Source organism: Petromyzon marinus, chromosome 4, assembly GCF_048934315.1.
Source record: "Petromyzon marinus isolate PM22_M1 ecotype Great Lakes invasive population chromosome 4, UKy_Petmar_22M1.pri1.0, whole genome shotgun sequence".
Taxonomy (NCBI): Eukaryota; Metazoa; Chordata; class Hyperoartia; order Petromyzontiformes; family Petromyzontidae; genus Petromyzon; species Petromyzon marinus.
Window position 1 is genome coordinate 10792383 of NC_133670.1, and position 27645 is coordinate 10820027.

General features: G+C 38.4%; 2 long non-coding RNA genes across 5 annotated transcripts in view; both read right to left on the reverse strand.

Annotated features, from left to right (window-relative positions):
- Positions 1–27645, reverse strand: part of LOC116938737 (uncharacterized) — a 108348-nt gene that overhangs the window by 18146 nt on the left and 62557 nt on the right. The gene's annotated exons all lie outside the window — the stretch shown is intronic.
- On the reverse strand, positions 1248–16818 carry LOC142907199 (uncharacterized). Its single transcript, XR_012930870.1, has 2 exons — positions 5934–16818; positions 1248–5486 (listed from the first exon to the last, which is right to left on the reverse strand). It is a non-coding gene; the product is annotated as an uncharacterized LOC142907199 (long non-coding RNA).

Consider the following 27645-nt stretch of genomic DNA (forward strand, 5'->3'; position numbering starts at 1 on the left):
CATGCTGCCAAGTAATTACTTCGATAGAGACTAGCGCCACTTCCGAGAATAGAATTCGAATGGCTGGCATGACCACAGAGGCCTTGGGGTTTCAACGATTCAACAAAAGAGAATGCATTACAACGCCTAGCAAGGCAGATTTGGTCTCGGCCATAACCTGTGCTCAATGCAGCCTTGCTGTTATTCATATTCCACGCACACCTAACACACAAAGTCAAATATTCCCGTAAAGCCTTTAACAGACTGTTGGGGGAAGTGCAGTTACCAAGCACATACGAAGGCCGGCATGGCAGCACCACGCCCGGCCGCCTTTGTCTCCCAAGAGGCGATGTTTACGCACCCGCACGAAGTAGTCAATTGAGACTGACTCGACCTCGGGGAGGCCCAGGGACCAGTTCAAATATTTGCCACTGGTCGTGAGCGGGAATCTAACTCCGGTGGCCTGGTTTATAGCGCAGTGCGTTAACCACTTCTCCAACCACTGCACCTAAACATACACACACTGTCCACAAGCATGTACTTATGTTCATAGTTTGAAATTACACACATTCGCATTGACATGTGTTTATAAGAGCAGTCTTCACTTATTGAAGACATAACAGCATATTGCTCTCTGTGTTTAAGCGCCAAGGCCAATTTGTATTTTGTATTTATTGTACTATAACAACAAATGGACTGAAATCAGTACAAAAGTGTTGTGCGGCAATTCAGCATCCCCATTTGCTGATAATTTCCTTCTCATTACGTTGCACATGCGTTGAGGTGACGATGGCAACTAATTTATTTCTATTTAATTTTTTAAAACATCATGAGCAAAAAGAAAGTGCACTCTACAGTGACACAAATTGGCTTAATAAACGGACACGTAAAATATATTGAAATCGTGGCATGAATCAGACTTGAAAATACAGAGAAAGCCACTAAACACAATTTGCTTAATTGCGTTTTCTCTTGTCAATGTCAAAGGAACAAATGAATGGAGACACGTAAGAGTTATGCATTGTCTATGAATTTAATGTGTATGAAGAAGTCATGTACATATTTATCTATACTGTATGCAGTACATAGTATATTCATAAAAAATGTTATACATATTTTCTATGAATATGCTAATGCGTACAAATATTTTTGACCATTTGAAATTTAATTCCTCTGTCAAGCAAATACTGGAAAGCAGCATTAATTGCATTACATACTATGTATATTTGCAGAATTAGATGTTATTTGTGTGTATATAAGGATGTTCATGTTTTACTGCATAGACTAAAGGAATGGCTTTTACAAAAGGTCGTGTCGGAAACCCAACAATGTCAACTGATTAGCATTCAAATAAATGTGTTCAATGGCATACCTTTAATCATTTTAGATCCCAGCCTGATTTATGTGAATGCGTCAATAACGGATATCAATAAGTGATTCCGAGGGCATTGTTAACGTGCTATGTGACCAGACAAGTGGGTGCGTTTTTTTTCTGTTTGGCTGGAGCAACTTTTTCTATCCTGACAAGAATCTGGCAGGCGAGGTTGTGGTGTGTTGTATACTTGGCTCGCCAGGCCCTCTGCGACCACCCCAGTGGCCATGAATCAATTAACACGCTGCAGATGAGAAGGAGGTGAATTGATCTTCTCGAGAAGTAATAAATACTGCAGAAGAGACAAACAAGATAACCATTATATTCCATTGAACGGGTTGATTCATGCTACACTTTCTTGTGCATGCTAATGCATAGACTGTGTATTTGCACAGTGCATATTAAAGTGAAATTGCAAATGCAGTCGGGAGATTTCTGCCTGACATAATTAGATAAAGACAGATTTATAGCCTGGCTAGGCTGTTTGTTCCAAGCAGTAATAGGAAATATCTATAATGGATATTAGTGGCACCTGAGCGTCATTGGTTTATACATACACATGTATACACGTTACATATACTGTATAAGCATATACACATACAATATATGCATATTCTGTACTCACATACATATACGCACTATAACAATAACAACACAATTCACTCACGTACCTAGGAGTGTTCACGAGTAAACATATAACATGCACTGTATATTACATGCACACTTTTTACACCGTATATCACAGACAAATGTAAAGCCAGACAAAAAGATGCGCGTGCTCATATGTTAGTTTACAGAATGTAGAGTTGACCCCGGTGGTTCAGGAGCAGTGACCCCTGTCAGCTTTAATAGAAACATAAATCTGGTGGCCACCGGCTGTGACATGACACATGGCACTGACACCTGCGCTCAGTGCGCCCAAAAAAAACAAACCGCGTGGCCTTGTGAATTCCCGTTATATCCCTGGGCCCAATGAAAAGGTTTGTGTTGACGTTACACGTTGGCATAATTTATTGTCATATTTTACACCGCATGTGCATGGGGCTGTTTGAACAGCAGTAAAATATACTCTTTGTTGTATGAGGTAACATGTGCGTCGTGGGCAACGGGCAACAGCAGCAGCGATCCACCCTGCGAAGTCTTTGTTCCGCATCCTGCTAGCTCAGACGTGTGCACGTTTCACCTCGCAATTGTATCCATACCTTCGCATTTACTTTAATGCTAAAACGAGTGTGTTCATAATGCGTGGTGAGGGTGAGAAGCGTGGAGGTGATGCTTCTAGTGGCAGCGCACGTAACACAAGTTGGAAAGTGGTAACATTCGAGCAAAAATACATTTTGATAAAAAGCCTCAATAAAGTTGAATATTTGAGTAATTTGGAAGAAAGCGGTTGCCAAATCGAACGCTCTTTGAAAGTGAGGAGAAGTGTAAAATAAAATCTCATGCCTTCTGCACTCATCCGTTTTTTTATTCTTACGTTTTTCTCTTTCTCTCCAATCCACCCATCACAGTTTACACGCAGACACTACAGTATTTTTCATTTCAGATTACCTTTATCATTGTTTATTTTCCTTTTAAATGTTATTCGTGCATAAAATATACATGAAAAGCATTAGCCAAAATATAGTCATTATGAATGAGTAATAATTATACATTTGTCGATCGAATTGGGGGCTTGGAACGCAACATCCCCTATTCACATGATTTCTCATGGTAAATGAGTGTTCGATCAACATGATTTCACCTTACACAAAGATTTTCAAGAAGGAAACTATTGTGTTAAGCGTGGACTACATGTACATGAATATGTAGATACATGAAATCAGTAGAATGCAGAGATTATTAACATTAAAAATACTATCTTCTCTCGATACTGTATTTTGGTCCGTTTATTTTTTCTCCTTTGCAAAAGAAAATTTACTCAGAAGGCAAAAAAACAAAGATTGAAAATTAATTAATGGATGAACATTGGCTTATTTGTATATCCGTTAACAATCATGCAGAACAACATTCTAGGGCATCAAAAATGGTTGACTTGTGATACACATAATTTTATTTAAATGGGGGAGTAAAATATTCCTTATTATAATGGGCTAGATTGTTTACCCGTTCCTAGGACGGAAACTGTAATATTTACGAAAAAATTGAGCTGAGTATAATTGTATCTTGTGTAAATTTAATGGCAGCGAATCTTGCACAAAAGTATGTCATCAAAATTGCATTTTGCTGTAGCACTGTATAAATGGCAGTGATTCTTGCACAAAACGAAGTCATAAAACACTTCACTGCAGTTCACTGTAGCACTGTATATAACTGACCTTCAATTTGTTCAAATTCACTGCTCTGATACTTATTCTCTTCTGCTTTCGGTCGCTGGGGTTGAAATAAATTATAATTTGATACAATATCTGGAAAATCACCGAGAAAATTTTATTTTACCATAATGTAGAAACATAAATTAGACTTTCCTTTTGTCTCAAGTGCTGAAGAAATAAATAAAGACACCAAATCCACTTTGTTGCTGCGTATAATTATTTATTAGATTTACTTTCAATAAAGAAACGTCAAACTTAAAGCGAATTTGCCAAAAACAAATTTCGCTCGACCTTCTTCTGCGTGAGTGTAAAAATCCACCCGCTCATGAATATTAATGACGAGGGGGTGAGGCATGTGGAGTGACGTCACACGCGTTACACACAAACATACATTATTGGCTCATTATAGCAGTAATGGAGAAGCTTTAGTTTACATTCAATAAACTTGAAGAAAAAACTTAAACCACTTTATAGTATTAATAGTGCTAAAATGGGATCTGATGAAGAAATACATTTAAATATGTACTTTAAATATTTAACAGGTCTCAATGAAGTAAGAAAGTGAGAATATTATTGCGTTATTTTATTTTATCAATTTATTATTTTATTCTCATTCTACGTGACTTTACCGAAAGAACCAAAGAAGATGAATCCTTGCAGTCACGAAAGCTTTAAATCGGAAAAAACGAAAGTGTAAATTGGATATTTTGGATTACACCTGTTCCTGATCATAAAGGTCAACTGGAATTATTACCAATAAGAATGTGAAAAGCAAAATTTAATTTAAAAAAGCATTAGTTTTTAGCGGCTGTGCTATATATGTGTATGTGTGATTTTTAAATGTTATTTTTTTTATATAGAAATGTATTTGTGAAAAATGAGTAGGAGAGGCAACAGAGTATTATGGATTAATTATATTTTTTATTTTCTAGATCAGGAAATACGATTCCTCAACTCAACTTTGCATTCCTGAACCTTGAAAACGTTTCAGATTCCCTTATGACGGACTATTATAAGAAGACAATGGTACGATTGGTGAGAACAATCTCTAGATTGTATTGTCTTCTCAAAAATAGCATTTTGCCACAAACCTTAACTGTACTTGTCCATAAAATAGTTTAAATCAACAAAAAAGCAATGCATCATGTACGTCACAAACATTTTACTTCATTATAATTTTCCTCTGACTTGCATTAATTATCTGCTGGGCTTTGATCATTTTTGAAAATCTATGAAGCTTCAAGTGGGTTTGAAAGAAGCCACACACATTACCAGCCCACACAACGACCACATATGTGGTTACGTTAGGGGAGACACAAACAAACCCCCTAGAACTATGCTACCTGATAACTTCAAGTCTCCTGAATTAAAGTAAATAATACTTTTCAAAGTGCAAAAGTTGAATACAAACCCTTAAACTGTTCAGTAATTTCATGGGACCTCCTTGCCAGTACCAAAATATGAGAATAGGTTTTCCCCTTTTTTCCGGCAACAAAACAGGTGTTAAGATGTTAAAACACCAAACTGAAACCTTTTACAAGCAATCATGTCTGCATTAACCACAATACTTGTGGTCAGAATGCAAACAAAAAAACATGCTCTGATAATATATGCATTGCCTTTTGGCATCCTCTGGTCTAACACCGTTTTGAGACTAGGCTAAAAAAAAGCTGTCTCTGGTGTGGACCAATCAGTTTCAAAGGCAATGCATATATTATCAGAGTTTGTTTTTTGTTTGCATTCTGACCATAAGTATTGTGGTTAATGCAGACATGATTCCTTGTAAAAGGTTTCCGTTTGGTGTTTTAACATCTTAACACCTATATTCTTAGTTTTTTCGGTAAAGTCACGTTGAAGAGAAACAACAAAATAACAAAATATATATAAAACAATAAAAAATTATCACGACGTTTCGACCATAACTCAAACGGTCATCATCAGGTGTGTTGGTTTGCATAAATATACAATACTAGAAAATAAATATACAATACTAGAAAATAAATAAATGGCACATTTATTTATTAAATAAATGTGCCGTTTAAAAATAAATTTATTTATTAAATAAATGTGCCGTTTAAAAATAAATTTATGCAAACCAACACACCTGATGATGACCGTTTGAGTTATGGTCGAAACGTCGTGAGAATTTTTTTATTGTTTTATATATATTTTGTTATTTTGTTGTTTCTCTTCAACGTGACTTTACCGAAAAAACTAAGAATATGAATTACTGCAGTCACGAAAGCTTTAAATCAAAATCTTAACACCTGTTTTGTTGCCAGAATAAAAGGGGAAACTCTATTATCACATCTCATCGTCTCAATGTAATGATAGATCACTCAAAGTTTCATGATCCATTAGGCTCCTGTAACGATACCATTGTCTGCAACCTCTTATTTTTTGGCTTATAGTTCCAGAGCATATGGCCCACTGATTTTATACATGCAAAAACACAGTTTTCATCAAATAACCCGAATAAAAAATAATTTGAGCGCAAACAGATTGTTTCTGAGTATTGTATATCTGTTCTCGCATGCTCACGTCGCGGTACACTCATCCCACCAACGGACCAATTGGCCTCCATCCATCAATAACAATAACAACAACCGCCGTTCACCACTAAGTGGCCGTGCTGTCACCACGGCGCTTGTGCCATGCGAGGTGAACTTTGAGGCCTCGTGAAGTGTCGAAGACCCGCTGGCAGGAGGTCACGGAACAGACTCAGGTGCTATAAGTTGACTGATTGAGTTGACTGGCAGATCCACCACCTGTGCCCCTACTGTGAAAAATTTCTGCATTTTAGCCACTTGGCGCATTGTTATGAGCATCACTCCATCTACCTAGGTGCAGGATTGTAGGGCTAAAGCCAAAGCGGCTCATTTTCAGAAGCGACATGTCCATACTTAATAGCCCAACGAAATGGCTTATCATGGGGAAAGTTATAGCAGCCAAATACTCTAAACGCATGTTTTTAAATGTGGAGGGAAAACCCGGAGGACGCGGAGAAAAAATCCACGTGACCAGGAAGAGAGAGAGACACTGCAGACTCCAAATATACAGCAGTTATCAGGGTCGGTCTCATGGGGATCCACCAACTCTTTTGTCCAATTCGCACATTGCACCAGGTACACATTAAAGGCTAAATGTTGATTACGGAGCAAAGTTTACGATCTTACATTGACATGTTATCTCTCACAATACAATGGCCACCTCCGCAGCTTCATCGTCGTGGAGCTTTCTGAAGAGATGCCACGACACTAAGGTAATACCGATCGCCTTTACACTGACATCTGCTGCTGTCACTTCTCCTAATGCTAAACGGATCTTGTTCAGGGCCGGACAAATGTCTACATCAGATTGGGAACATGTAGATAACATGACTGCCTCGTCAGCCGCCTCAATGTCAGCTAAATGCAAAGATAACTTGTTTGCCAAGTTCAACCTCCTGTCCAAGAAGAAGCCAGATCCACACGTTAAAAAGTTAGACGGTGACAAGATTGTTATCAATCAGAGTAACAGCCCAATTTCTGACAGCCTAAAATCGGCTCCAACTAAAGGGTTGAATTTTGCAGTCACCCCTAAACACATCCCAGTTGATGATACCATTGCCCAGGTCGACGTAGCCCTTAAGGGTTTGGGACACATTCCTGCAGACGTGGCAAGATCAGAAATCGCTGCAATCCTTAAAAACGCGAAGACACCTATTAGCAACAATCAGTAAGGATGAGCGCTTTGAGCTTTCTCAACTAAAAAGAGAGATGACATAGTCATCCTCTCAGCTGACAATGGCAATGCTACTGTCATCGACAAAACCACATACAACAACATTCAGGACCTACTTAATGATGGTAGCTATACCAAAATCAATAGAGATCCCACCAACAGCCTGGTTACGTAAACCAACAATATCATCACTGATTCGACATCTTTAATTGAACCAACCAAGCAGCTCTCCTTAAAACCTTCTGCTGCTAGACCACCCAGATTTCATGGCTTACCAAAAATCCATAAAGAAGGTACTCCACTTCGGCCTATCGTCTCCACCATTGACTCACCCACCTACAAACTGGCCCGATTTCTGTCTGAGACCTTACAACAATTCACTGGTTATACCACCTCAGGTGAACTTAACTCAGCTCACTTGGTATCGTTAATTAAGGACATCTCACTATCTCCAGGTGATTTGCTTGTCAGTTTCAATGTAGTATCTTTGTGTACCAAAGTTCCTGTTCCTGACACCATTGCAATCATTAAAGATTTGGTCCAACACTATATATTTTTGCACCTGACAACGATTGCTTGTGTTGCGATCGAAACGTCGTGATATTTGAATTATTATTTTTTCTATCTACGTGGCTTTACCGAATTACCCAAAGTATATAAAAAATCCTGTTCAACACTTAACGTACGAAGGCAAAACAATTATTGTGGAATGCACGACTCCAATCAGCGCCATGTCCTCTCAGTGTTCCACACACAAAAGCCGCATAATTGCAAGCATTTTTGCCAGCTTTCACTTCACTATAACTCCACCACTTTGGGGCATTATGCCATTGTTGTATTGACAGTGACGCAATGGGTACCTTTTTCAATGGATTTGCCCTTAAATGTATAATTTCTGAATGAAACTGTTTTTATGCAAAGATGGCTGTCAATCCACCAAAATGTAATGGTAACATAATGGCCAACAGAGCTACATGAATTGGGCCCAGAACTTCATATTTTATACAAATGTACTTATACATTTTATTTTGAATGCAATAATACAGTACATTTTCAACAAAGTCACCAATATCACAGGTACATTCCAGTAATTCAAGTTGCCAATTCCAAGAAGGGTTTTAAAATTAGTTATGAAAAATGACTTGCGTGCATTTCAAATGGCCAAGACTATGGGGATATAGATTATTTCAAGTGTTTTTGCTACTGTGTTTTATCAGATGTTTAAGATGAATTACTCGTAATTCAAATATATTAGTCTATGGAAATGCAGAGTTTGTTTGCACTGAGTCAATGCTGCTGAAATGAATAGCTCCCTAAATGCCAAGGGGCCCGATGGGAAGTGTAAACAATATACTTTGATTTTATTACGTGCAGACATATATAAAGGAGATATTGCCTGCTGTTGTTTTTGGTTATGAAAATACAAAAAACCTTGACATTTCCACTCCTGCTTAAAAAACACATTTAAACGTTTCAACATATATAAAGGCTTGGTTTCAAACTATATATCCAATAAAGTGTTTTGTTAAACTTTCAACTCACTCTTAATGACAGGAGTGACCCTACAATATGCTCATTGTTTTTTTCTTTCCAAAAGCAATTATATTATGGTCTCATCCCAGTATATTTGGGTCTACGAATTACTTGGACCCTGAAACCATATCACTATAACACACAACGTTGCTTTGAGGCAAGCCATTCATTATTTAATTGATATAGTATTGTATTACGTACATTACCTGCTTGTGCGTTTTGCAGTCCAAATTCAGTTGCACTGAATAATTTCCAAAGGACTAATATTACATAAAACACTCTCATAGATATGACTAAGGGAGCATTTTAGTGGATCTGGTCAATCGGCCTACATTTTTCATTTAAAGCCATACATTGGGTTTAATGGCCTTGTCACGTTCTTGATTTTCTTTTGCTCATCCTTAAATGGGAGGTTATTTACTGGAGTCTCCAGGTCTGTGACAGTGCCATGAATCCAAAGTAAATGACACCACTGAGGCATGAAAAACAGATCTTCTGACAATTTACGATGCCATTGTGAATTGAAAATACCAGCGCGAGTAGGGTCAGAAATCTCAAATTCACGACAGCATTTAACTTACTACAGTAGTGTAGATGCATGTCACAAAATGTAATGTGTCAGCTCTGATGCTTAAGACGCGAGATCCTGCACTTGCAAAGGCCAACAATGTAAGAATTGAGGGCTCTTGAGTGGACCTGTCAAGCAAAATTTGTGAAGATATGATGTATAAATTGAAAAATTTCAAAAGCTATTACATTTTAACGTTGGCACATGTGTCAAATTTGCAATGGCAACAGATACGTTCAGAAAAAAATTAGATCAACAAAACGTTTTCATGTTATAAAACGCCACCTAAGAGGAGACTGAAATATTGTTTGACTAAAATGTGCAGTGTTCACAAACAGTTACATCATAGTATTCACTTTGTTTATTCAATTGATTATAAACCAGTAAAAAATTGTAAACAATATTAATCCAATTCCCTCTCAAATATATCATTATTAATTTCTATAAAACCGTATGTTGAATTTTATATTCTGACCTTAATTAGCTGACCATGCATATAATGCAGTTTTAAAAAATATATAATATATCTTCAGATAAAAAAACACACATACTTGGGTAAATTCCAATGAAAAAATAGTGTTCACACTGTTATGTATCAAGTATGATAATTATTTTTAATTAAATGGACTTATCAATGCCACACTTTAAACATGTAAGCTGTTTCAACAATTTTGTTTGAACAAACTAATAAAAGAGAATATGCATAACAAAATAAATAAGCAATGTCTCCTTCACATATTCGTCTCTCCACATAATAAAATAAAAGTATTTATAACACAACATCAGCTGCATGGCCTTCTGGAAGTGCAACATTTGGGCAGCACTGATTCAAAACAAGGAAACTTTGGACCGGTTTTGACATACATCAGCAGTCAGGCTTACTTGAATCAATGCTGGTGAATTGCCCGATCTTACAGGCAAGGAATCTCTCTCTTGATTGTATGGGTCCTAGTTCGAAGAAAACTTGTAATACACAGAAAACAAAAATATTCGTTGTAGAGGTGGAGAGTTTTGCTGGTCTTTAATCAATGCTGCTGAAATTATGCACTCTCAGAAGGCCGTGTGGGTGCCGAGTTGTGTAAGAAATATGCTTACTATTTTACGTGGATGGATGGATATATGAAGGAGACATTGTTTACTTATTCATTGTATTATTAAAAAATCTATGAACAACAGTAATTACTTTTTGACAGAGTTGTATTTTACGATATTTAAAATGTAACTCACTGATGTATTAAAAACCTTTATAAAATTGCTATTAGAATAACTCCAAATTGTACAAGAGTCCGACTTATGTGTTTTAAAATGTGTCACATTCTCAGAATGTAGGTACTAATATGACATAGTTACCATTTCTGTTAGATACTGTACAGTCTGAACATAATAGTCTAAATGGGATAGTTACATCATACACAGGTGGACGTTAAGATGTGTAAATTCTGTCTTGCAAAGGTTAATGGACTTGACACAGAAATCTGGTATAGCATCCAAGCAGATCGTGAGATATTGATGATGCAAGTTGTCAAACATGTGAAGTCAAAACACACAAAATCAGAAGGTTATGTATTGGTAAAGATGATCTGCACATCTCTGGGTAATCACCGTTGCTTCATTCAGAGTAGCAGGAGGACACATACGAGGTGCAGCCTGGTTTATCACAGTTCATATAAATGCTGATATCGATCTCATACTAATTCAAGTTTCATCCTAATAGAAAATATATCAAGTTCATGAGCTATTGGTTAATCACCTCAATGATACATGAAGGGGGGGGGGGGGGAAAGGATTTAATTTGATTGGTAATGGGTTGCCACAGCCGGTGTCTAGTTCATGTAGAGCCAGGGACAGATATTGATGTATTGATTTGATATCGTTTTAGTTCCTGTCCTGAGAATGGCCTGGTAAAAAAAAAAATCTACTTTAACACATTTTCTGCTCAGAGCAATAGTTCAGTTTACAGTCCTTGTTTTATTTAATGTATTTAACCAGACACTTGTTTTAGAACACACATTTTGAACAAGCAATAATAGATTTTGTGTTTAACATCGTGGGGAATATAGTGGCCACTGGTGGTTATAGGGGACACGTAAACCCATTACACACTATATATAAATAAACACTGATTTTTACAAAAGCAATTCGATTTATGTATCGCGAGTTTGAGGATTGATATTCATCGACACATTCATGAATTATTTCACTTCTGATATCAAATAACAGAAAAGGTTGTTGAGTTTCTAGGGTTTAATAATTACAAATTTGTACATGTTCATGCATGCACATGCAGCTACCTTGACAAGCTTTAGTAATTGATCTGTCTGCATGCTTTTTGCACAAAGCACATCCCATTGTGGAGTGATTGCTTGTTCTTTAGAGCAGCATGGATGTTTGTGCTTGTAAATTCTGTCTTCTTTTCCCCCACATGTACAGTTCATTCGAGAGTTATGTCCTGAGCTATCTTCACAAATTCCAGGCTTCTTCTACAGGGCAGTGTGGATACGCTAAGGAGGCCACTTAGCAGCTAAAAACCACCAGGTTCCTGAGAAATAGTGATGATAACTGTGCCAACCCAATCCTTCCACTCTCCATATACCCTCTCATGCCTCTTTTATGTTACTGCCTATCCCTTCCATTTGTCACCAGCCAGTAAGTCCCAGCCAGATTCAGACCGTGTACACCTCACTTACCCAATTCAGCTTCCTTATGCCAAAACTGATAGTGCACCTCCAAATAGCACAGTTGCGTACTTACGGTGCGAAAGAAGTTCAATATACTTACATGCTTAGTGGAACGATGCATCAAAACATTAATATTGATTCTTAAGCTCATTACGCATGCATAGAATCGCACGTCTAATGGGTTCACATCATCTCTGCAGCCACCAAGAGCATGACCATTCGTGGAAATGTAACAAAAAGTATCGAAGGAATTATGAAGACCATGAATCACAATTCATCACATAGCTGCAGGGGCAGGGGGGGTGGCCGGGGGAGAATCTTCACACCCTTGCCGAACCCTTATGGCTGCCACTCAGCCCTCCCGCTGATACTCCACGGGGGCTCTTTACCCAAAGCTTACTCTGAGCCTCACCTCATCTGCCCAAGGTCTTGCTTGCCCCAATGCCATTATTAGCCAGGTCAGGATCGAGTAGGGTTAAGAATAGTTTCAATTTACTCCGGGTCAAAAACGCACAGTTACAGGGCACTGCAGCCCTTGGGGAGGTGTCTTCAGTTTTGTTTTGTGATGATAAATATTTGCACAGTAATTACCGCTGACATGCGGTGTTTCATGAAATATGATTTAAACTGAACTCGGTTATGTAACCATGGTGCTGCATCAGCTTCTCAGTGTGGAATTACAACCAAACAATCGTTTTTATTTTACTCGTACTTGTGGGATCTGATGACTAACATGTCAACTGGCTATAATAAAATGGTTGGTTGTTATTTACTTGTGGCAACCATCACCATGGTTTTTCCTGATATTGTGTACAAGTCAAGCTTGACATTATGTATAAAAGTAATAATTTAGTACCTTACCCTGTGTGTTTTACTGAGGGTCACGAATTAACATTGTGTGCTTGTAACTGCAATGTCTCATTCAGCAGCTTTCCTCTACCACACGTGCATCAAATGTAAAACTTTACACGCATTATTATTCCAACGTTGTTCACATCAATATTCATGTGATTGAAAGAGCACCTCCTGGTCATATATAAAGATGAGCAGAAGCTTACATTGTGCCTGCTGTTTGTTATAATGCCACACCGTTCTTAAAAAGTAAAAATAAGTGTACACTTTCAAATCAATGACCTAGCATCGTATGTTTAAGGAAAATACGTTTTATTTGGAAATCCATGACTGCCAATCTTTAGCTAGCTGATTATCTTAGTCGCATGGTCACAGCCAAAAAAATATTAGTAACGGCATTGCAGTCAATGCAAAGCACAGCAAAACGAGAATTGAGGTCAAATCCATGTCTACCCAATTTAAATTTCAAACCTACTCAATTTCCATGAAATTTACTGAGACACCTAGCTTCATTGAAGCCGCCCTAGCGCAGCAATGAATACTGGGTCAAGTGCCCATTTAAGGACATTCGTAAACTTGAGGGTATATAGCAGTGAGGGTCAATTTAATCAAATTTGAGGTTACTGTGGTTTCAAATTTGAATTGGATTAGAATAGGAGATTGTTCATGCTGTTGGGCAGAGCAGCCTATCAGCTGTAATAAACAAGTTGGAACTCTCTAATTGCTCCCACAGAGTTATATTTCCACCAGCAATCTTCTTAACTTTAAGACCTACCAATGCAAAATAATTCCCACGCTAAATTGCAGTTAATAACCCAAACTTGCCATGACTGAAAAAATATATTCACAGCACTAATACTGATTTAAAGCTTTCGTGACTGCAGGGATTCATATTCTTGGTTCTTTCGGTAAAGTCACGTAGAAGGGAAACAATAAAATAAAATAAATTTTTAATATTTTATTGTTTCCCTTCTACGTGACTTTAGCGAAAGAACCAAGAATATAGCACTAATACTTTTAAAACAAAATACCATATTCTTGTATAGAGCTTGACCCAAACAAAAGGAAATTAAATTCATGTTCTGTTGGACTTCTGACTACACAGAAATAATCAACTTTTTAAATTGCAGTATAAATGTGAAACTATTAATGCGCTTATCATTTCAATCATCCCAGCATTAGAATACATTCTTTGATGTAAAGTATCACAAGAAATTTACCGTACCCCACGTAAATTCCCCTGTATCACACGTTGGGGGTATAGATGGATTAGGTCTGTTTCACAAAAGTCGTGCGCCTATTATCAGCGCAGCGTGCTACCCGTTTCATTATATATTTAAAAAAAAAACCTCCACTGAGTTTGGGCAGCAAATTCGAAAATAGCTTCATTAAATTCAAGCGCGCATTGTTTTATTTTCCAGCTTTAATTTTATTGCATTTTACTTTGTCTCCCCTTTGCCAAAGGTCTGTGCAGACTCACCTTTGCAGATGAAGCAGCTGCTGGTTGCATCACCGTGAGGGCCACGCTGTCCTCTCCACTGTCCCTATTCACAGCCATTCGTCACCTCCCCACCACTAAACAGCACAGCTATTGTTTCAGTCTTGCATGGCTCAGTGATGCGCAGCCATGAGCTTGATACGGTAATTTGGCAGCTGTAAAAATGCGTCGGCCTTTTTGTTCTAAAACTTCTTGTTGTCACCACCGCCCATGTACGTTTCATACTTGTCAAAATTTTGCAACCGACTTAACTTGAAAGGGGCTGAAGATTGCTAAAACAAACTAAGCAAATCGCGGTCATATACCCAACTTCTGGACTGCACATGATAATATTTGAGAGGCAAACGGTCTAACAATATCTTGTAAGGTTGGCAGGCTGCAGTGTCTTTAGCAGGCTAAGCTCATTTAAACAAGGATACGGATACATATGTTACAATAATACGAATTATATAAAGAGATATAATTAATATTAACGATGAAAGACGTATTAAATCTACAAAGTATAAGTGTATAGTCTGGAATAGTTTAGGCTTGACTGGTGTGTGAATATTGCCTTGTTGAGTTTTAGTAGGGTTATGTATTAGCGGGTGTCATGTACGTCATCATCATATGCTTGAAACATAAAAACCAACACCTGCAGTTTTATGATTAAAAAGATGTAATATATATTTTCCTTGAGCAGGTACATATTTGACCCAGTGGTTTGATAGAAAAGTCAATATTCATTTGCATTCAAATATATAGCATAAATACTCCTGCAGCACTGATACTTTATGATAATTAAAGGCGTTATAATTTAATACGGTCAGAAAAATAATTTAATGTTATTATGTAAATTATAACCGTGGTATAATATAAATAACACAAAGCTTATAGCAGGTTATCATTATTCCTTTATTATATACTATGAAAATGGAAAATAATAATTGAAAAGTAATCTTCAAATATAGTATCCCACTTTTAAATGAGTTACAGGAGAGATAATGTAGGTATACAATTGAGATAGGCTGGATTGAAGATATTTAAATTTGTAGCTGACAAAACAAAAATGCAAACTCAATTCTACATTTCTGCAGTGCTGATATTGTAAATCTGTACATGTCCTTGGGAAAAAAAAGATAATCCACAGAAGCAAAGCCTATGCTTTAAACATGATCACATTGACCTTGCCACATAAGGCGTTACTGTTTTATGCATCAGACAGCATATTAGGTGCCAATATGTGACATACACCAGAATTACTGAGTCTGGTGTGTATGACAGAAATGGTCGTTCATTAACTGGATCTCTGACACTCTTCCGGGATTAAACTGAAAAGTGTCCAGAATCCTCTATTGACTTAGATTTTATTTCAGGCCCTTTGCAAATCCACTGTTGCATGAAGGCTTTTCCATGCCACGTCAGTTACAGGGATTGTTTGACCATATCGACCATACTTGATTGGTGATTCAGATATCACTTGCCGCTGACGGTAGATGTGACCAGGACTTGAACTCAGGTCGCCAGGTTTATAATACGGCGCAGTAACCACGACGCCACCGCTACCCCCCCATTGACTTTGATGCCTAATGATGAAAAACAAACAGAAGCAATAATGAGTTACAGTGTAATTTCTTGTGTCCAAATGTTTTAATTATATCATACAAATTAAGGGCCAAACTGGGAATTATTTTAGAGTAGCAAATACAATTGAGGTTATTTTTACTGCTGGAAGTGATGCTTATAATTGTGGTATAGCTTTTCCATACGGACTAAGTTTATAAAACAAAGACATAAAATACACATAGCCTTATCATCTTCTGCTGATACGGCTACCATATTCAGGCTCTCTGCAGGGGAACAGCACAGCTCAGCAAGCCATCGCATTACATTTTTGCCTCACGGCCCTTAATTGAATGCACCGTTACATGGTGGTGTGGAGCTGGGTTTGCAAATATGGAGAAGAGTAATGTGACCGCACATCTATAGACGCGACATTGCTACTCCTTTGCACAGCTGCCTACGCAAATTTACTTGGTTTACCATTTTCTGCAAGTTCTCACGTTTCCAGTTTTGTTGAGCAAGGCTTTTCTAAGTAATAAAATGTTTGGCAATTTTTTTTTATGGATTCAATACATTCACACACAAAAAAAACATCTGTTGTGTCAAACCAGGACGCGTAGTCTTACGAAAGAATGCAGTTGAAAATTTGAGTTCTGACACAGCATTTTGGTAAAGCTTTCGTGATTGGAGGAATTCATATTCTTGGTTCTTTCGGTAAAGTCACGTAGAAGGGAAACAATAAAATAATAAAAGTATAAAACAATAAAATTCTCACGACGTTTCGACTGCAACACAAGCAATCATCATCAGGTGTGAAAACCACAACAAGAACATTTGAAAAAAGTGCTAACGTTAAAAATAACCGCCACTTTTTTCAAATTTTCTTGTTGTGGTTTTCACACCGATGATGATTGCTTGTGTTGCAGTCGAAACGTCGTGAGAATTTTATTGTTTTATATTCTTATTATTTTATTGTTTCCCTTCTACGTGACTTTACCGAGAGAACAAAGAATACTTTTGCGATTGTTAATATCGTACACATCGTCCTTTTACATTTCGACAATCAACACCAGTGCTGTAATCGTATATTGTCTCGTTAATGATGTTATTTATCATATTTTCAACTGATTTGCTCACTTAATACTCTAATTGCTGCCGGTTATAAGGTTACCAAGCAAGTATTAACGTAATAGCAACGCTGCTAACATTTAACTTTTAACACCACGCGATGCTGAAGAGGTTTGTAAGTCGCGTGAGCGAGCGGGTGGGGTAAGGACATGTTCATTGGTACATTGCAATGGATTAGCTTTCACTGAAGACATTGGGTCGTCTTGACTAATTATTTTCTGTGCTCGCTCCATCTTCTCATTTCATCCACTCCGGGTTGACTGTAAATATTTTGAGACGTAGGATTTTCACGTCAACTGATCTGAAAATGGTGACTCATTTAGCTTCACATACTCAGAACTGTTACGTGAAAACAAGCATGTTCCAGTTTGTTTTAAAATGTCATCACATTTAACATTCACTTCATATTTCTGCAAAAAGCTGATGTAATCTATCTTGAAAGGAATATTATATGAAACTACTTTAGTATCTTTTACTATCCCATGGCATGTGGAGGAGCGAACTCGATGGGCGTATAAAAGTGAGCAGATAGCAAGTTGCAGAGAATGAAATAGCAGTCTTTTCTGTTTGACATTTCATTTTTAGATTAATGTATTAAGATTCTAAAGCAAAAAATATCAAAATCTCTAGAGAATAAGCAGACCAAAGCATGTTTAATACAGGAAACAGCAAAACATGTATGGACCCCGTACAAGGCTGACAACTGCAATTATTATTTGCGACAGCAGCAATGTGCCTTGCATGGTAAGCGACCATTATTAAAAAATACCGCTGCAGACAATTCAGAGGTCAAAGCTATGACTTTCATTTTCGATATCCTCTGAAACGTCACATTTATCATTGTTTCAAATGGTCAGACATAACTTGTGAATGTCAATTCCTGTCGACTTGTTCTTAGGACATTTTCCTGCACTATTCGCTGGCCTTGTTACCCAGTGCAACCCAAAACAGTCTCCCTCTATCTAAGTGAATAGCATTTCCTCGTTGTTGCACCTGGTTGCTGGGGCTATACAGAGAACACAATGGTTTCCAAGTCTCCAGCAATGCTCTTCAACATTGCACTTGTCTGCTTTACAGAACATGCCTTTTCCATCGTTCCTTTTCGAACAGATTTGCGTATTCTATCAATGCTAGCATACGACTGCACAAGCACACACAGGCATAGCGAGCATCGTTAATTACCAACCAGTGCAGCCATATCACATTTAGTCTGGCCTTCAGTGCGATAGCACTGAGATGCCACCTTGTACCATTTTCACATGCCAGATACCCCCTAAAAAATTTGTTATGCCACCTCTGCAGACAAGTGTTTGGATTATACTGGGGTGGAGAGTCGATCAATCAGTAGTCGACTGAAAGTGGATAATGATGATGAATATAACGCACTTGGCATGGATAACCTGGACAACCTGCCACGCTTCACTGTAGGTACAAGTCAAGTGCTACCAAGGCTTTCATGTGTTTTTCGCTTTCGTACAAGAAACGTTTATTCTTATGGACACTGTTATAATCAGTTTGCTTTTTTACATTGTGCTCCTCTGAAGAGGTCTTGTCAGTGATAACATCTAGGCTTGAATAAATTCCGGGCCAATAAACACTTCTCGAAAACTCTGCCAAGATACACAATCTATTATGGTAAACTAATAAAAAAGCCAAGGCAGTTCAGTACATTTTATAATCCAAAATGGATTTATTGGCCAGACATACCAATGCATTTGTGAATACCACTGTCGAAGTGTCATTTTCAGAAGCCAGAAGACGTACAACAAGGTCACCTGAGGGCCCATAAATCAGACGTGAACAAAATGTATTGCTGAGGCATGATAAATGCTTCCAGTCTTCGACCGTCAAAGTCGCTTTAATGTGACCACATGTTTCTAAGTGGTGTACAGTAGGCCAGAGACATTGTGCAATTCACCATCAGTGCCTTGTAACACTGTCATTTATAAATTGGGAAGGATATTCAGTCTGATGGTCCACATTTTTAATGATCTGAAAAGTAGCTAATGCTCTTCACATATTTACATAACCATAAATCCTCCCCGACATTTACAATGTATTTTAATATCAATTTATTCTGTACACTTTTTTCCATAAGTAATCATTCTATTAGGCAGCTGATCAAACCCTTGGAGGAAAATAGTCGAAACAAATTGTGATACCTATGAAGAATACATGTTTTATATCTTTAAGCGTTTGCTACATAAAAAAATTGTACGCTGCACAGCAGTTTTTACATTTTCCAAGTTGTAAGATAAAAGGCTTGGGGAGTATATTAGCGTATATATATCATGATTGTCGATGTCATATTCGTGCCAGTGGGTCGGGAGATAGATATCTACCCAAAAGTGTATAAAAGTATTTTGCCGACTAGATTATTTCGACGATTATGACCGAGAGCCCTAGGACTCTAAAAATGGGACAACCTTAGCTCAGGAGTAATGGGAATGGAATGCAGCCTCACGTAATATTCCAATAACTAGGAGGAATAGGAGCACGGATAATAGGAGTTCCACAGACCCTGTAGGCCCCATAGAAAATATGAGTCGTGGGTAATACTGTCGTGGATAAGAGTTCTGTACGAAAACATTTGAATTATTAATGGAAAAAACATTTGTTCTTTTGAACTCAGAATATAAACAAACACAAAATTCATAATGGTCGAATTGTACACCCTCACCCCAGATCAGTAGATTTCCTTGCATGCAATTCTAATGCTGTCAGACAACAACAGCTAGCCATTCGAATGGTTTGGCTATTTTAGCCAGCAATGAACCCACTGAGTAACTGATATTGATTTGTAAATGCTCCATAGCATTAGAAAACGAAATTACCTCTTGGGGAGCACTTTTTTCTTAATTGGTGATGAATTTGCAGCTGATTAATTCTATGATTTGAAATCTGTGACTAAAATGTCGAACAAAATCACCAATGCGCTAACTAGTGCTGGGCACCCTTGCAAATCGAGGTGCTCCCTCTCACAGGATTTTTACAGGTAAAATATTTCAATGCGATTTCGAGTATTTGGCTGTTAGAAATGTTCACGTGATGCGCCACTTTGTTGAGCTATAATTTGTGGCCAGGTCGCTCAGTGGGTCTTACCTGGTAAAATAAGAAATGTTGTAGTTTTCTTTATTTATGTTTAGTGATTTGCTTACCTTCCATATACTTTGCACTCCTATCATTTTTTTGTATTGTTTGTTGTTGTGACTCTCTGACTCAACCCTACTGGACATCTCTGAAAAAGAGCTTCATAGCTTCTCGGATCTCTCCAAGATAAATAAAGATTCAGATTTTGATAAATAAAGAGGAAAAGGCGACTGTGAGAGTACAATCGCACAAAACTGGGATCCAACGATTTTATATAAATGTATACTCTACAGTTATAACATAGAGTGAGGCGTATTGGCTGTTGATTTATGTTGTTATTTATATTTCCACAATGACACAAATTATATTTGTGCTATATATTATAAGGGGAGCAGTAGTGCAGCGGTTAGATGATTGTCACCAACACCGGTGACGATTATCTGAACCAGTCCTGGGCCTCCCCTAGGTCGACTCAGTCTCAAATGAGTACTTGGTGCAGTGTGTAAACATCGCCAATGCAGAGACAAAGACGGCTGGGCATGGTGCTCTCCACCCACCCCCTGATGTGCTGTGTGACCTTCATAGGTGCTAGCTTACAGAACTTGCCCCAAAAAAGTATATTGTGGTTATATAGATGATCTTTGACTATATATTATAAAGTTTATGTAGAACCAGGATTCATATATAACAGGGAGCGTCCTTGCCTATAAATGCCTTTGCAGTTCACCAGCATTGGTTCAAGCAAGCTCGTCTTTGATGAGACACTGCATTCCGAATCCATATTCTGTGGGTCTTTCGGTAAAGCCACGTAGATAGAAAACTAATTAAAAAAGAAAAATATCACGACGTTTCGATCGCAACACAAGCAATCGTCATCAGGTGAAAAAATATAGCGAGAGAGATGCTGAGGCAGTAAACAATATAGCGGGAGAGCTGCTGAGGCAGGATGTTATATAGGTGTGAGATGGGTGTAGCCCAAGGGTAAGTGGGCGGCGCTAGAGATGGAATTTGCATGTAAATGTAAGATCGGAAAGCTGATATACCACCACTACGAAGCTGTAGAGGTGGCCATTGTATTGTGAGAGATTAGCATTTCAATGTAAGAAAATCACCGCAACGGTGGCTGTGTTAATGAGACATTTAGCCAGTTAATGTACGATTAGCATGTCAATGTAAGAAAACCGGGCGCCACCGCCACATCGAGGAAAACAAAGCTGTGGAGGTGGCCATTGTATTGTGAGAGATTAGCATGTCAATGTAAGAGAACCACCGCAACGGTGGCTGTGTTTTGAGCTTTCTCAACTAAAAAAAGAGAGATGATATCGTCATCCTCTCAGCCGACAAGGGCAATTCTACTGTCATCATGGACAAAACCAAATAGAATAACAAAATTCAGGACCTACATAATGATGGCAGCTATACCAAAATCAATAGAGGTCCTACCGACCACCGGGTTACGAAAACCAACAATATCATCACTGAATCGACATCTTGAATCGAACCAAACAGGCGGCTCTCTCTGATATTGGTCGCTTTCATGACCAATATCATCCATAATAAAGTTTTTTTTGGGTTAGATCACGTAAATATATAAATGTGTCATTACAAATCTGGCTGTCGCCTGATGAAGCTAGTTGTAATTACTGGCGAAACATCGTACTCAGATTGTAAATGTTGTGGCTTGGCCCTCCAACACACCGGTGTGCTGTACCAGCGACGAATTGGCATATTCTGTTTACGTGACAAACCTTACAAGTTGGCTGTGTCGGGTGGTGGCGGGTTTTAACGACACATTTATATATTTATGCGATGTAACCCAAAACAACCTCTATTATGGAAGATCAATTACGTTCACAAGCTGCTGAATGGATATCATGTTTTCATTTACATAGGTTCTTTGAAGCAACTGAATTTGTTTAGAAGTTGGTGAATGAAAAATAATAAAGTCTGGCACAAGCACGATTAAACCCCTGAGAGTGCACCGTCAAATGTAAGAAGAACTTATTATTTTGACATGCCATATTTGTTTAACAATTTACATAATTTGTTAAATTAACCATTGCAATAAATTATCATGCTCCCTGTTTACTTTAAAAGTCGTTCAAAAGAGAACATAATAAACACACGTTGCAAGTAACAACATTTTATCTTGAGCCATTTCAATGTTTGAGCCATTTCAATGCTAAATTCTATGCTAATTCCTTTGTCAAGGCGCTTGGTGTTTTTCTTCTCACACAGCTTAAAGGTCGTGATCTAAGCGTGGCTTCTTCCACTCCAGCGCTGTCCTCCAGACAGTCTCGTCCCTTAACCTGATGAAGGCCGCTTGTGTTGTGGCCGAAACGTCGTGATTTTTTGTTATTTTATTTTCACCTACGTGACTTTACCCAATAGAACCAAAGAGTATGGATCCTAGCAGTCACGAAAGCTTTAAATCTAGAACATTTTATCCATTTAAGAAATATATGAATTGTCATTTTTGGAGAGCTTGGGCATGCTCTTCCTTTCCATTGGTGCTGTCAGATACTGGACTCAATGGGGGGTGCAAAGAGTAATTGGCGGTTGTCACTTTTTGTTAACGCATTAAAAAACGTTATTATGAATATTTCCTGAAGTTGTGATTGTTTAATTAAACATGTTTTCGTGAATAGAATGGTCAATGTGAATAAGTATGTTTGAAGAACAAATGGCCTGCGCGTATATTCCTTCATGTTTGAATCGGGCTATTTGGAATGCGAACTACAGCTTTTATTATTAGTTTTAAGTCCAAATGATGAATACATAAGTCACTATTTGGAATGCGAACTAGCTGTTATTATTAGTTTTAAGCCCAAATGATGAATACATCAATCACCAACCATACATGTATAAGCCACAGGATATCTGTGACATACGAACATGCATAGACATGGGATCTGCACTCAACCTGCAAGTGTGTGCCTCAGTGGTGTGCGGTGAGGTCAATGGCTGGGGAGGCACTGGCTAGTGTCAGTGCCAGATTCACACACTTAGGAGGGCGTGGCCTCATGGAGGGGGCGTGGCCTCACGGAGGGGGCGTGTCCTCACTGAAGGGGGTGTGTTAGACACGTCCCCCTCAGTGAGGCAGATGTGATAGCTGCCTCCCCTGGTGCTTTTTCATTGCAGTTTTATGACGAAACCAGCGAGCCTAAATATATTTATACACATATGTAAAATAAGTTACTTGGAGTATGGAAGGCGAGGACATGAAATGAAGGGGTCTACAAACATTACATCGGTGACATACTGAGATAGTAACAGGCACACGCTTATTGCCCGCGCTCCATCCAGTTACTGAGGGGTTGCGCAATCAGAGGGGAGGCTAAGCTCGTCGCTGCCTCACCTCTCGTCTCTTCCGGTATTTGCAGCGGAGCTCCGCAAATTTGGCGATTTTGACCATAAAAATGATTGGAATCGTACAGAAATGACATTTATAACACAAATCAGTAAAAAAAAATCTTAATTCTTTTTATTTGATTATTCTTTTTTTACTTTTCGTAACAGCTATTTTCATTGGAGTATGACAGGTGAGGCTCTGCCTCCCCCTGCCTCCCCTGACCGCACGTCCCTGGTGAACTGTGGAGTTAAGAGGAGGACAAACAGGCGCGGTTCGTCCACTAGGGGCGTGAATTTTCTCATGAAGATAACATTATCAGTTGTTCGTAATAGAAACCGCTGCAAAACCACAGTGTGTTTTGTGCCTCGGGGAGGTCTCGGGGCGGCTGTGAAGGCGTCCGATTGAGAGATGTCCCTTCTTCATTCGTTGCGATGAGCTTCTAGCATTGTAGCCACGCCGTTCGAGACCCATTCAGGGCGGTGAAAAAGGCGCCCGTGGCTGTAGTGAGATGATGTCACGAAGCTAGGATGCGCTGTGCAAGTATCACAGCTTTTGGCAATGTCAAAGGGGTTGTGTAGTGTGGACTTGAGGGTAATGGGGACAGCTTTTGAGTGCTTTGTTGTTTTGTTGTCGTATTGTTTAGGAATGCCTCACCGTTGGTAGATTAGACAGTTATATCACTTTCACGGGAAGGCCAATAACATGACGAGGTTTTTCTTAATTATAACCCCATATTTTCAGAGGTCATTCACAACAGCCCCACCTACTGGAAATGTCACGAGCCGCTACTGATGTTCTCTCTGCCTGTTTGCGAGAGAATACATCAGTGAAGTGGAACAACAGACCAATAAAAAAAGAGAGCGTTAGCATTTCACGAAGCCCCATCCAAACGTGCAGTGATATATTAGAGTACACATGCACTACGTGTGGTTTTTGTTCTTCAAAGCGCTTGTTCACGTCCACATTCCTAGTCATCACAACAGGTGCCATCAGCCACATTTGAACAACTTTTAGATGTCCACAAATTTAGAAAACGCCTTACACTTCCCTCAGACAATCGGACACCCGTATTTATTTCAAGAATACGTTAAACACATTCAAACGCCGATGACTTACTGCACCTCATCGTCCAACAGCACCCACCATCCAAATGCATTCATCTATCAGAACTATTTGAGGACTCTTCTATTCTGCGTGTGCACCTCGATATTTTCCAAAGAAGGTTAGTGGGCCAAAATGTCAAGATGTTCCTTTCAGCCTCAATGATGTATAAAAAAACATCTTTTTTTAGTTTTTGAGCATTTGCTATATTATGTATACTTCCAATGAAGCAACAATTAGTTAAATTTTGATTTAAAGCTTTCGTGACTGCAGTAATTCATATTCTTAGTTTTTTCGGTAAAGTCACGTTGAAGAGAAGCAACAAAATAACAAAATATATATAAAACAATAAAAAATTCTCACGACGTTTCGACCATAACTCAAACGGTCATCATCAGGTGTGTTGGTTTGCATAAATTTATTTTTAAACGGCACATTTATTTAATTGCGTCCTTTCACTGGAAAGACCACCTCTGCGGTACAAAATTCTACTCACCTGGTATCAACAATCAAGGGTATTTCCCTGTCCCCAGACGACCTGCTTGTCAGTTTTGATGTAGTTTCCTTATTCACCAAGGTTCCTGTACCTGACACCATTGCAATCATTGAAGACTTGGTTCATCAAGGACTAAACACTGAGGTACCCCCCCCTGGTGAGACACTGTTTAACCAATACATACTTCACTTGGAATGGAACTTTCTACAAACAAACTGAGGGCACCCCAATGGGCTCCCCCCTTTCTCCAGTTATAGCTAACATTTTCATGGAGAAATTTGAGACTGACGCCATCCAGACTGCCACTCTGCGCCCAACCTTATGGAAGAGGTACGTGGATGACACTTTTGTCATCTGGCCACATGGCCGGCCTGCTCTAGACCAATTCTTCGACCACATCAATTCCATACACCCAGCCATCAGATTTACCATGGAAGTCGAAATAGATGGCAAGATACCTTTTTTGGATGTCCTAATTAAAAAGAGACCTGATGGTTCAATGAGCCACTCTGTCTACAGGAAAGCTACCCATACGGATGCTTATCTGAAACCGGATTCCCACCACCATCCATCACAGAAGAATTCTCTCATCAAGACTCTGTATCATAGAGCCCAATGCATATCCGACCAGGAACACATAAGCAGTGAACTCAAGCACGTACACCAAGCTCTTAGGGCTAATGGTTACTCCGACTATACAATCCGCAAAGCTATCACTCAAACCATGAAGAAGAACCCTCTTGAGGAGCCTTTCAAAACCATCACTTTACCCTACATTGCTGGGATCACAAAAAAGATCTCCAAAATCTTGAATAAACACAAGATCTAGGTCCGTTTCAACACATTACATAAAATCCGTGATCTGGTTCCATCTGTAAAAGATGTGATTCCGGACATACAATACCCTGGTGTCTACAAACTAAGTTGCCTCTGTGGTAGTAGTTACATTGGAGAAACCAAACGCCATGTCTCGGACCGCATTCGTGAACATAAAGCAGACCTTAAACACGGTAGGACCAACACCTCGGCCGTAGCAGATCATTGTTCTAATTCAGTAGGCTCACATGCCATTGACTTTTCCAAGACGGAGGTTCTTTGTAAGCCATCTGGCTTCCATGAGAGATTCGTTCATGAGGCTATCCACATATACAAGCACAGAGACAATTTCAACTGAGAAGATGGATTCTATCTTAGCAATCATTGGAAAGATTTGATAAATCATTTCAGTTCTTGATTGATTGTTCACGCTTACAGTGGCTTTCAGACAGCATACATTATAAAAAATTTCGTCTCCCCCCTCCTCTTTTAAAAAAAAAATAGATGGACTAGTCCTGGGCAAACTGCCAATCGCTGCGCGTGACGCCAACGTTTTTTTATAAATAAATAAATGTGCCGTTTAAAAATAAATTTATGCAAACCAACACACCTGATGATGACCGTTTGAGTTATGGTCGAAACGTCGTGAGAATTTTTTATTGTTTTATATATATTTTGTTATTTTGTTGTTTCTCTTCAACGTGACTTTACCGAAAAAACTAAGAATAACAATTAGTTAATTTGTACGTTGTGTATAGCCAATGACGCAGCTTAAATGTGGTGGCAGTTTGAATAGTGGTTCCATCACTGTATTCTGCTGATGGCTGCATAAACATTTATACCATTCCTGAGATACGGACACATTTATATATCTTTAAGAAAATGGCCATATGGACACATTATTACCTATCTTGTATCATAGATAAAGCATTGGAAAACTCTTCATATGAAACATTCACAAATGTCTTCTTCCCAAGAGGCTCCATTTCATTACTATGCCTGGCACAATTTTTGGAAACCTTGGCTCCAGTCTAAACTTGAACTGTAAGGCTACAATGGTCTATGTTGTGGCCCTTGAACTCTTACAATGAGGGAAACATTCTCGAAATGGTTTCTTGTGAGAAAAAAAACATATACAGTGTCTTTTCAGACATTGAGGTATTGGGACTAGACACTTTAGTATTGCGGAAAAGCACCTTAATTTCCTTTAAGTGAAATAAATATATCATCAGGTGAACAACAACTGACCTTAAAAACAAGACTAAATAGCAATTATTATATAAAAAACGAATGTTTATTTTATGGTCAGTTAAAAGGTAATTGTAAAAAGACGTACTGCCAAACGTATTTTGCTCATTTATGGACGTTGAGACTAAATTAAGGTATTAGTTAAATAGTCGTCGTGATGCGTCATGAAATGGAAGAACATTCAGCTGGGTACCGTTTTTTTACTTATTGGTAGAACAAAATGAATCATCATAACTTGCAATATTTGAAGACAGAATGTGTGCATGCATGTTAAGTGTTTATAATATTCAAATGTGGCAGTTTTCATGCAATGCAAATACGTAAAACTATCACGTAAATATACAGCAATAGAAA